The 12466-nt window shown below is 38.8% G+C and overlaps 1 long non-coding RNA gene across 1 annotated transcript; it reads left to right on the top strand.

The window, feature by feature from the left end:
- Positions 1-5090: 5090 nt before the first annotated feature.
- LOC131307394 (uncharacterized) lies at positions 5091-12288 on the top strand. The gene is made up of 3 exons (XR_009194114.1): positions 5091-5143; positions 9115-11469; positions 12117-12288. It is a non-coding gene; the product is annotated as an uncharacterized LOC131307394 (long non-coding RNA).
- The last annotated feature ends 178 nt before the right edge of the window (positions 12289-12466 follow it).

Raw genomic sequence — 12466 nt, 5'->3', positions numbered from 1 at the left:
GGTGGAAGCATCTGTGGAGAGACACAGAGAGAGAGGAGTTCTTGGGCGTTTTCTAATTTCTCCATGCTTGCCTCCGTTGCTCCTTGCCATGCGAGATAATTTTTTTTTTTTTGGGTAACTTGCGCATTTTATAACCAACCACCTCAAAAAAACAAGGAGCTAAATCCACATACAAGAACTATATAAAGGAAAGCCTCAATACATTCTACCTAAACTACACAACTGAGGTCCTAAGGACTCTACTTGAGATATTCCAAAAACTACACAATCTTTGATTCTCAACAGAATTTGGAAAAAATTCCCAAGTACTAACACGAAGTCGAACATCATCTTCAATACTTGCTAGCACACCATTTGTTCCTCTGTGTTTTCCTCCAAAAACGCGAGAATTCCTTTCCAACCATAAGTGGAAAACCCCAGCTGCTAGGACTAACTTGAATAAGAAAGATCTGAAGCTTTTTCCTTTACAGTAATCAATTAATGGCCCACTGGACTTCACTATCCCATTCCTCTGGAGTTTTCTGAAGCTGGAACTTGTGAAGAATAATCTGCCAAATACTCCTTGAGTAGCTACAAGCAAAAACAAGTGTTGCAAGGTTTCATCACACTAAGAGCATAGAACACAAACAGGGTCAATGACCATCCCCCATCCACAAAGTCTCTCCTTTGTAGCTAGTCTTGTCAAGCAAGCTTGCCATAAAATAAAAGACCATTTAGAAACACTTCGTGAAAACCACACAATAGAAGCCCACTGGACTTTCTCTTCTGTTTCTGAGAGACTCCCAAGTATGTTTAGAAGTATAATGGCCAGTAGGAGATATAACTCATATAACTTCATCTTTTTTCTCCTTACTATATAGGTTGAATTGAAGTAGGAACTGAGTGTTGAATCTGCTGAATCAAGAAAGATCTTGGTCGAGGCCAATTCCACTCTCCATCCAAGATAACAGAACTGACTTTAGCAGTGATAGATCTTCCTAGATTAGCAAGCCCTCGATCACTAAGAAGCTTGTATAAAGGACCACTGGGATGCCAATTGTCAAGCCATAAGAAAGTACCCTGTCCATCACCAATTAAGTGCTTAACAAAGCTTTGACACTGAACTCGCAACTTCAACAATTTCCTCATAGTCCATGAGCAATCTGTAGGTAGTTTTATAACCCAGAAATTCTGGTTTTTAATGAAGTAACTATGAATCCATTTTACCCACAGAGTATCCTCTTTTTTACATAAAGCCCATATATGTCGCAGCATTAACACTTTATTCCATATCTTTAATGATTTCAAGCCTAAGCCACCTTCATGTTTTGGAGTGCAGACATCAAACCAGCTAACTTTAGGTCCTACTTCTGTAAGATTAAGTCCAGACCACAAAAAGGATCTCATCATAGCCTCCACTTTGTTAATAATCTTCTGAGGGAGAATGGAAAGGGAGCACCAATAAGTCTGCATGCTGAATAGAACTAATTGAATGAGTAAAGCTCTGCCAGCATAAGTAAGAGACTTATTTGTCCAGCTCTCAGCACGTTGTTGAGTCCTTTCTTTCAATTGAATGCAGTCCTCATACCTTAGCTTTGTTGAGATGAGAGGCACCCCTAAGTACTTGACTGGTAAAGAACCCTCTGGTATTGGAAGGACAGTCAGAATTTCCTCTTTTATCATAGGAGAAACACCAACGAAAAAGAATTGGCTCTTTTGTAGATTAGGTTTCGTTTCAATCTAGATGAATGATAGAATTCATCCAAAGCAGCTTTTATAACCCCTATAGAGGATAGATCAGCTCCAGCCAAAAGAAATAAATCATCAGCAAATGCAAGGAAAGAAATGGAGTGAAGGTTGCACTTTGGATGGAAGGTAAAAGAGCCCTGAGATATCCTCCTCTGAAGAATAGCATACAGCCCTTCCATTACTAAAAGAAAGAGATAGGGTCTCCTTGTCTAAGCCCTTTCTCTCCCTTAAAGAAGCCTTCAAGTTCACCATTAACCACAACAGAAAACATAGCGGTTGTTGTGCATGTCCTAACCCATGAAATAAACAATGGAGGAAAGTCCATGGCAGTCATGACTTCAAATAAAAAATCCCAATCAACCGAATCAAATGCCTTCATTAGATCTACCTTAATAGCACATCTAGCCACTCCAGAATCCCTTTGATAATTTCGAACAAGCTCTTACATCAACAAAATGTTGTCAGAAATAGACCTACCCTTAGCAAAGGCTGCTTGAGCTTTATTAATGACACAAGGGAAGACTGGTTGTAACCTTCTAGCCAACACCTTTGTAATAGTCTTGTAGATTACATTACAACATGCTATAGGACGATACTCTTTCATAGATCGAGGACAGCAGGTCTTAGGAATTAGTGTAAGGGCAGTCGCATTAGCATCTCGAAATAATGAACCAGACCGAAAGAAGTAAAGGATTGCATCTGTTACCTCTTTGCCAACCACCAGCCAGTTCTTTTGGAAAAAGCTTGCATTAAATCCGTTTGGGACTGGGGACTTGTCTCCATCAATAGAAAATAAAGCCCCTTTAATCTCTTCAGGAGTGATAGGAGAAGTAAGGCCAGCATGGAATGAAACAGGAACAGTATTAACAAAATGAAGCCTGTCCTCAGGAGTTTTTTCTGATCAAATTTAGTGCCTAACAGCTTCTAATAGAACCTTAGGATCTCCCCCTTAACTTCCTTAGAATCTTCCAAACGATTACCATTCTCATCGCATATTGATAAAATCTTGCTCCTCATTCGATGACTGGCTACCTTTTATGGAAAAAACATGTATTATTATCCCCCAACTGGAGCCAACGAACCTTGGATTTCTGTCGACACCAAGCTTCTTCAGCAACACTAAGATCATTGAAATTCAAGAGGCACAGTCTTTTATACTCGAGCAAAATAGGATCCCCAGGTAATTGAGCACATCTATACTGTACACCACTAAGCTCCTCCCTAGCAATCAACACCCTTTTCTGAATATCACTATAAAACTCCTTATTAAACTTCTTTAGACAAGGTTTTAATCTTCTCAGCTTTTCATAAAGGATAAACATAGAAGAACCTACTTTATCCACTTTGCCAGACCAGGACTGAATAAGGAGAGGAGAAAATTTCTTATGATTCATCCAGAAATTAAAGAATTTAAAAGGTATCCTCCCTCCCTTGTAAGGAAATGCTGACACTATAAGTGGGCAGTTATCAGATACACTAGGAGCAAGAGCTACTACTTCTGATTCAGTAAACGCAGTCTGCCATTGAGAATTAACAAGGGCTCTGTCCAACCTACAACTGCAGTGACCAGCACCAATTTGTTTATTTGACCAAGTAAACCACAGTCCTTTTGAATTTAATTCCTCCATTTCAATGTCTTCTATGCAGGTATTAAACTCACCAGTAGCAGTAGCATCAAAATGACTAGAGCTGGACTTCTCATTTTGCCATCTAACTACATTGAAGTCACCAATAACAATCCAAGGTTGAGCTCCGACAAAACCACAACTACTCCTGAGATCATCCCAAAGCAGTCTTCTACAACTAGGTTGATTAAAACCATAGACAACAGAACGAAAAAATATTTTCGTATCCACCATAACAGAGAGCAGCATCATTTGATCAGAGTAAACAAGCACACTAACCTTTAGGCTTTGAGTGTCCCAAGCCACAATTGTCCTACCAACAGAGCCTGTCCCAATATTGTTTCCGCTGTTGTTCTTTCTTTCTCATTTTTGTTCTGCTTTTCCGTCTTCTATGGTTGGTTGGGTAGGATTTTCTTGGGTATGTAGTTAGTGGTCCGGTGTCCGTGCTGTGCGTTGTTTGGTTTTGGGGGAAAAGAGTTTCGCCGGTTTCTTCTGTGGAGAGAGAGAGAGAGACAGAGAGGAGCTTTTCTTCCTGTTCGCCTGTGTTGCTCCTTGCTGTACAGAGGTAATTGTTTGGGCTGTCGTTGTTTCCTTCTCGTTTTCCTCTCCCCTGCTTGCCTCTTGTGGTCTGTGGTTTCTGCGGTGTGAGTTACGTGGGTTCTCTGGGGTGGTTTGCTCGTGTGGCTGCGTGGATCTTGTGTCTTCTGGGTGGTTTGTGTTGTGCCTCTTGTGGTTGGCTGGGTAGGGTTTTGTTGTGCTCAACGCTGATGCTACGGAGAGTTTTTGACTTTCGCTTCTCAAATTTTGATGCTACGGAGAGTATTTAGAAGTCTAATTTGACTTACTTAGATTGATTGATAACATCACAGTTCACAGAGAGAGAGAGAGAGAGAGAGAGAGAGAGAGATATGTCAAATTTCTACGGAGATTTCAACCAGAAGATCGACTACGTGTTCAAGATCGTACGGATTGGAGACTCGGCAATCTGGAAATCGTAGCTCCTATCGCGTTTCGCCAGGAACGACTTCAGCCTGGATTCGAGGGCCACGATTGAGGCGGAGTTCGATTCCAAAACGGTCAAGGCTTAGATTTGGGACACTGCAGGACAAGAAAGGTACTCCACTAAGAGCATCTCCAATTCATCTCTATTTCTCCAAAATAGAAGATGGATGTGACACATTGAGGAAAGATTTTATAATTTATTCTCTTTTTTCTTTACTTTTTATAATTTTTGGGAGAATTTTTGAGGGACCCACCGTCCTTTTTAGAGTTTGGTTCTCTAAAAGTAAATTTGGTCCTCTAAAAATGGAGGATCAAAAGTAAATTTGGAGTACAAAATTCCTTCAAAACTCTAAAAAGGACGATGAGTCCCTCAAAGATTCTCCCAAAAAGTATAAAAAGTGAAGAAAAAATGGAATAAATTACAAAATCTCCCCTCAATGTGTTACATCCATCTTCTATTTTGGATGGATTGGAGATGCTTTAATAAGCCCTTTTCTTTTCTTTTCTTTTCTTTTGTTGTTGACTTCTTGTCTGTTTTTTTATTAGTCTCTTTTTTGTTGAGGGAATTGGTAGTTCCGTGTTTTTTTATTAAAGTAATTGATGAGTTTTTTTTCACTTGATTCAGGTTGTTTTTGTGTTATGGCTGATTGTCAGAAATTGAATTGGGTCTCTAGGTTTGCCCTCTCTAAGTTCACTTATGTTCCCGACTTTTCTCCGTTCGCTTCAATCTTCCCGTGTTTTCTGATCCTTGAGCGATGGAAGTAGGATGGATGAGGCTCAGATGGTCGGTAAATATCCACCTTAGTTGGACAAGTTTGCCTATGTTTTTTTTTTTTGTGTGTGGGTTGACTGAATCTATTTGTGCATGTGTGTTGTTGTTCTAAGAAGAAATGAATGTGGGTGTGCATTTACACAAACTGCTAGTTTTGATTCAAGAGCAATAAACCGGTAGCCCGTTATAGTATCCAGTTAATAATATAGGTTTAGGTTCTGCCTCAGCAATTGACTATTAGTCCTAGAGCCACACACACAATTTAAACTGTTCTATGCTACATTCGGAGGAAAATGGTGAGGTACGCCTATTTCGTTGTACTTGAGATTCAACGCAGCGTTGGACAGAAAACTTTTGCGAGGTACCCTTGCTTGATTGTACATGAGGGAAACAAATAAAAAGAAAACAAGTGATCCGTAGGCTCTGTTTGTTGGCTTACTGAGTATTTTTTCGCAGTTATATTTATTTTCCCTTTTCCCCTATTTGTGAATATTCTCTTTTGCAAGGGATTTTTGTTGTACTGCTGTGGCCTTGTGGAACAATAATGAGTTTACTTAATTGTTTGGCATGTTGTTACTTTTCTAAAGCAATGGATGATGATGGATTAGTTAGTTTTTAGAAATTAGAAGAAATATAAATATTGGAATCACATCTTGATTTTCTCAAGTGATAAATGTCTTTGGCAGTTTATCTTTGTCTTTTTTTCTGTAGTCTGTGCTACATGTTTTAGAAGAAATGTAAATATTGGAATCACATCTTGATTTTCTCAAATGATAAATGTCTTTGGCAGTTTATCTTTGTTTTCTTTTCTGTAGTCCGTGCGACATGTTTTAATAGTAGGACTTGAACTCTAGTACCACACTCGCTAATGGAGTAAATTTTGCCTCATGTTTATATGGTGTGATTCCTTTTAGTCAAGAGGTGTCCTATTCTTTTCGTTAATTTCCTTAAAACTTGCAATCCTATTCTTTTGGTTAATTCTAATAAAACTTGTGGTTTAGTGGAATTTCTCGGGAGAGCCAATTGACCCTCGGAGACCAAAGCCATATGGACCAATAATTCAAGAGTCTATCTATGATTTCTTGCAAGTCCATTTTTTACCATTTTGGCTAAGTATATGCCCACATCCACCATTTGTACTAGAAGGGTTCTAATGGCAACAAAAACCAACTATGACAAATTATCGGTGTGGTGGTTATTCATTTGTAAGTCTTTTAGGACTCAAAATTCTTATTAACTATGAAAAAGCTTCCAGTGCAATGAGATCACTAGGCTACATATCCATAGAGGGGGTATCATTAGGTACCAGTGCTCCTTTCTTATGGTTTTCCCTTGTGGGGATTGAGTTTCCTAAGCATCTGTGTTCGGAGTGCAACATTTTGTACTTCCATTGTCTTGTTATATTGTTTTTTAAAGGCTTAATTTCAAAAACACTCCCTCAGGCCTCAATTATCACATTTTTGCAACATTACCCCCTCAACTAAAAAACTGGCCAACATCACCCCTCAACTATCAAAACTCGACAACTTCACCCCTCTCTTTTCCGTTAAAAAAATGGACAGACGGAAAGACAAAGACCAAGGTACCCCTTGCTTAAAAAAACACGGTAGAGCTAGGAAAAAACGATCTCACAGTCTTGCTCCTCTTCCATCGCCGTCTCTCTTCTCTCTCTCTCTCTACCTCCTGGATCGATCGACTGAAATCGAAGAAACCCTAGAACCCACAAAATCGAACGACCACTGACACCGACCCGCACCATCTCCACCCATTTCCATCCAATCGACAGAAGCGGAAACCCTAAATCGACACACTGCGAAAATCGTTCGAATCCGTACGAGTTCTACCTGGTTCTCGTTCGTTCAATCCGTTACTTCTCTGTAAGTTCTTTATATAATTTTATGTATTCAAATGCATACGAGGTTAGGGCTGAAAAATTGGGGGTTTCCGAAGTTTTTAACCGTTTGGCATTTGCTTTCTGGAGCATGGGTTGTCAGGGAGGATTAGCCCCCTTCAATTTTTGAAAAGTGCATGCTTTGCTAGTACTTTTTTTTAAAAGATAATCACGCAATTATAAACGTTCGGCCCTCAAATTATAGGAGCTCACAAATGATAATCGTTCGCTCCTCAATTAAGAAGCATGTGAATGCTTGTATATTCTAGAGCTTCCAATCAGCAAGTTAAATGCCATTTCATTACTCCCTACGCACCCTACTTGTAAAAGTCAATTTCCACCAATATACTGGCTCATAATTCCACAACGAAGAGGAAAGACTTGAGATTATCCACTTTTGCATACAACTGAGTGTCCATGGCCATCAATAACTGGTTTGTGAAAACGAATTTGTGCAGAAGCTTCCAATTTTTTCCTGATAGAAAGACAAAGACAACGGATATGTTCCACCCAATTTAACGGAGTAATAAGCTGCCTTTTACATGTGAATTTATGCATTGATTCTGTCTCTTGTTTTCAATCAGTTGGATTGCAGGAGTTTCAAGCAGCAGCATTCTCAATCCTGTGCAGAAAGTGAGGAATGAAGCAGTGTTTGATTCTGCTTCTTGAATCCTGTGCATACTATGAGAATAGCTTTGGAAGCTTTACATGAATTTTCGGAATCTAAGGTGTCTCCCCTAATCCACGCAGATAACCCGACTTCTGAGGGCTTTATTTCCCAATGGTGGCCTCCGGATCAAGGGTGTTACAACATGAATTGTGATGTGGCAAGGCAGAACAATGGAAAGGATGCTAAATTGAGTGTGGTCTTAAGGGATTGGAGAGGCAAACTGATCAATAGAATTGTATGTTCTGCGCATGTGGCCTCTCCAACCCAGGGTGAAGTGCTAGCAATTCGAAAAGCGTGTGGGATGGTGAAGGATTTGAGTTTGGATCAAAGTTGAAATTGAATCAGACAATTAACTTGCCATAAAACTCAGTGTATCTGAATTGGTTCCCCCTTGGGAGATTGCGACTATTGTTTGGGATATTTAGACAATTTGGAGAGGAATTGGGGATGACTTTTGCCTGGGCTAGAAGAACCGCCAATGAGCTTGCACGTGTGGTGGCTACAGAAGCCTTGAGAGGCATGCTGCCAGCTTCTTGGGTTTCGCCTCCAAAATTTATTTCCTCTGTTCTAGATTGGAATTCTGCTTTCTTGTAAGCCCTGTTGGGCATAGTTTTGATTATAAAAAATAAAAAAAAAGTTGAAGGCTTTGTTTCAGTTTATTGGCAGCTGTGTTTTTTTTGGCTCATTTGAGTTTGTATTTGGTCAATCTGTTGTATTTGAACTCTATGTTTTACCTATGTACTTGTATTTTTATCTCATGTTCCAAAAAAAAAAAAGAAAAAAAAAAGGAGATGTCGTACTTGTCACACAAAGAGAGAGAGAGAGAGAGAGAGAGAGAGAGGGAGAGGGAGAGGGAGAAAGAACAATAAGAGGTGCAGTTCTGGGGGTGCAAAAATCTAGATTTTGTGACGTGTTTTTGGAAGCTTGGGGTAGGAGGGAGAGGGAGAGGGAGAGGGAGAGAGGGAGAAGAAACCTGGTGAAAATAGGGTTAGAAAGGTACTTTTAACCCATCGATACAAAATTCTTGAAGAGGGAACTTGTTATCCTGCAGAAAATGATTAAGAGGTTAGTAGTTGATAACCAGGAGAAACTTTTCTCTTATCTGCTCTGTTCTTTTGTTGACATAAAATGCTTCACATGCCCATTGAGAGGTTGTGGATATAAATAGCCCCTTGATTCCTGCTTATGGGAAGGGCATTTTAGGAATAGCATTTATTTGACATCCAAGTTATACAATTTTCCATCCAAAATGTTAACAGATGTTAACAGAAATGGGGGCAGGGGGTGAAGTTGTCAAGTTTTGATAGTTGACGGGTGATGTTGGCAAATTTTTTAGTTAAGGGGGTGATGTTGCAAAAACGTGAAAGTTGAGGGGTGTTCTAATACTATTCTTTTCGATTCTCACTGTGTGTATATGTGTTAATAGTTCCAAGGTTTAATTGGCGAGCTACAATTATTTAACTCTTGCATATAAGTTAGTTGTCTAATTTTCTTTTTAAGAATGATATCTTCAGGTGTATGGATTGTATCTTTGTTTCAACTACTATGTTCAACTTGTAGACTACTCTTGTGCCTCTTGAATAATCTTGAGTGATATGTGTGACTTAATATTCCTCCTTAGTGTTGCCCCATGGGTCTATTAGTAGCATTTTACTTGTTACTATTGATTTGCATTTTTGCATTCGTAACAACTGCCAACCACGGATAGAATAGATATCCATGCTGGCATTCTCTAACATCTAAATTTTTCATTCTCTGATTAATATATTAACCGACCCGCTATAGATATTTCTTCGCAGTGATATCTTGACTAGCCACACCTTCAGAATACACTATCAACAAAGAATGAGGCCATACAAAATCTGCAGTTAGGAAAAAAAAGTACGTTTTTTTTTTCCCCTTGGTCAAAAAAAAGATATGGTTTGAGATTCTATTTTTCCTTCTTCCGAAAGAACAAAAAGGATGTAAGAGAGAAAATCTGTAGCTGACTGATTTTAGTTTTAGTAATCGTTAATTTTTGACTTCCCTGGTAAGAATCAATTGGTCAGGCACAGGAATCGCAATTGGAATTGTAGAGTCTGGGAATCATCTTACAGAAAATTCAAAAAGCTGTCACCCATTTGAATGCTGAAGTAGTGCGAAGAGAGTTGTTGGGTAGCATTCAAGCCATTGTGGTTTCCCTTATCAAAAGATAGTGTGGTCACAAGATCTTTTTGAGTATTAATTAATGATGCACATGCGGTGGATTGTAGGACATCTGCCATTTGCTTATTCTTGCGGGGCCATGTAAAGGGTAGATGGAAATCTTTGCTGAGATTCTTCACCCTAGATGCTATGTAGAATTGCATTAATCTGCTAATAAGACCATTTTATACATAATCTTGTGGTTTGTGGCGCCAAAGGTTTCCCTGTCACCCACTTGAAAGCCACTGTTAAAATGTTTAATTTGGTCATTCAAAGCCGTGCTATCCTTGGTTCGGACTCTCAAATTAGCTATTATCTTTGCCTTGTTAATGCATCTAACAGCCTGTCATTTTGGGTTTCACTGATGGCTGCTGGGAAGGAGTACATAGAAATGCACAACTATATATATCCTTATTATAGCTTGCAACAGTTTTTCTTTGTAAATAACTTTCTATTCTCATCATATCATTTATCCATATGCCAGGGTAGAAGAACATTCTCCTCGGTCATAGGAGGCCATGAAGAATTTGCAGCTGTTGAAAAGAAAAATAACAGGCTCACTAAATGTATTTTTTCCTCTTCTCCCGTATTGCTACAAATTCCAATGAGGCACGTTCATCCTGGCATATCTTCCAAAGTTTTGATTGACTGTGGTCATTTTGTATTTTGTTACAGTTTCTTTCCCTTTTTTATACTCCAAGTTCTCCCTGCACCAATTCTAGATCTTTTGGGGGCTTTAAGTTTCGTACTTTTTGGGTTGAAAGATGACTTAAACATGTTAGATACTAGAGAATGTTCTCAAGTTTTTTGTTACCAATATATATACTGTCCTTTTTTCATTAGTGGATGATTGTATCTTTTTCTTATTGCTTTTGATTATCTAATTGCTTTTGATGATTACGTGCTGGAACTAGAATTGTACCTTTTCTTAAGGGATAGAAGGCAAATAAGATGACAAATTAAAACCTCATCTCAGACTTTTAATTATGCTTTAAAATTGTGATCTTTTAAAAGATGACGGTTGAAAGCACTTTTAATCACATTTTACAACTATCATCTTATACTTTTAATTACACTCGCAAACCATCATCTTTATACTTATTAATTATGGTTTGAATGTGTCATCTAAAATTCAGACTTTTAATGACACCTCTAGAGGTGACCATTCATATTGTTGATTGAATCTAGCGAAAAAGGGCTGGAAGATTACTTGGTTTCACCATCTAATTGGGATTTTTAATCTGACATTTTTCGTGCAATGACACAAATGGTAACAAAACATTATTCTTGTCCACTAAGATAATAGGAGTAGTTTTCAGACCAGATCAGCTTTCGTTACTGTATTGCCAACAACCTCTATGCTTGTTCAGTACGGATATGGTTTTACTGCTACTCTACTAAATATAACTGATAAGTATTATTTTCTACTCCCAGTTATGCCCCGGACTTTGGCGTGTTCCAATTCTGCATAGCTGTCAAAGAGCACGATTGGAGAGAGGGAACGGAGCAATATAACTTCGTTGACTACTGTCTCGCGTCCGATGATAGACAAAAATAACTATGGCTGATATTCCTCAAGCATAAGATGATCGGTCAGGTACTCTCCATCTCTCATATTCATTCATTCTCTGATCTTTTGAATATACTTGAAGGATGTTGGATTGGGTTAAACAGGGATTCCATGTGGGTGTTTGTCCAAACATTTAATAGAGGTAGGCTATTATGGATAAAAACTCTTTCTTTAGAGCAAAATCTGGAGTTCATGCTCCTTGTTTTTGTATGTGCAATATAATTCATAAAAATTGATCGTGTTCAATAAAGATTACTTGTGGTTTTGTTTACATTTTGGACAGGTTAATCCTAATTTTGTAAAGCAGAAGCAAAATCTACAGACTATAGAAATGGTAGCATCTTAGAAAAAGTTATACGCAGCTTTTTTCAAACAACTTTTCCCCATAGCCAAATCAAATTGGCACACTTTGGGAGGTGCCAAAATCCAAAACCTAGGAATTATAAGTGTTTTAGTAGTTGGACTTGTCATGGCTTCTGATTTCCCCAATAGTGCTTATTTTTTGCTTGAATTTGGGCTTAACGTATATCCTATGACTGTTTTGGCCTTTTGGTAGTTTGGGTTGGTCTTCTAATTTTCCAATTGGTATAATGCTTGATTCTGCTTGATTAGGGCTTTAACAGGAAAAGCATGTCCTTTCATCTCCATGCTAAAAAGGGCTCCCTTTTTTTTAGGGCCAATTTACAATTTTCCCGGGTTCTCATCTCATCTTAGACGTGGCGAAAGATCATCACAAAGAACTCTAGAAAATCATCTGCCTCTCTCACGCCACAGACTCTCGCTACCCAGTACATGCTTACTCCATCTGAGAAGAGAGAAAGAGAGTGAGAGAGAGAGAGAGAGAGAGAGAGAGAGAGAGCGACCGTGGTTTCTTCCGACGACTTTGGTGATGGTGGAAACCAAGACACATTCCAAGCTGTGATCAACCAGCTGCTCAGCCTAATCATAAACACTTTCTACAGCAACAGAGATCTTTATCCGTGAACTCATCAGCAATGCCTCCAATGTGAGCCCATCTCTCTCT

The sequence above is a fragment of the Rhododendron vialii genome, chromosome 11a, assembly GCF_030253575.1.
Source record: "Rhododendron vialii isolate Sample 1 chromosome 11a, ASM3025357v1".
Classification (NCBI taxonomy): domain Eukaryota; kingdom Viridiplantae; phylum Streptophyta; class Magnoliopsida; order Ericales; family Ericaceae; genus Rhododendron; species Rhododendron vialii.
The sequence above is the reverse complement of the archived record's forward strand: the minus strand, read 5'-3'. Positions and strand labels throughout refer to the sequence as shown.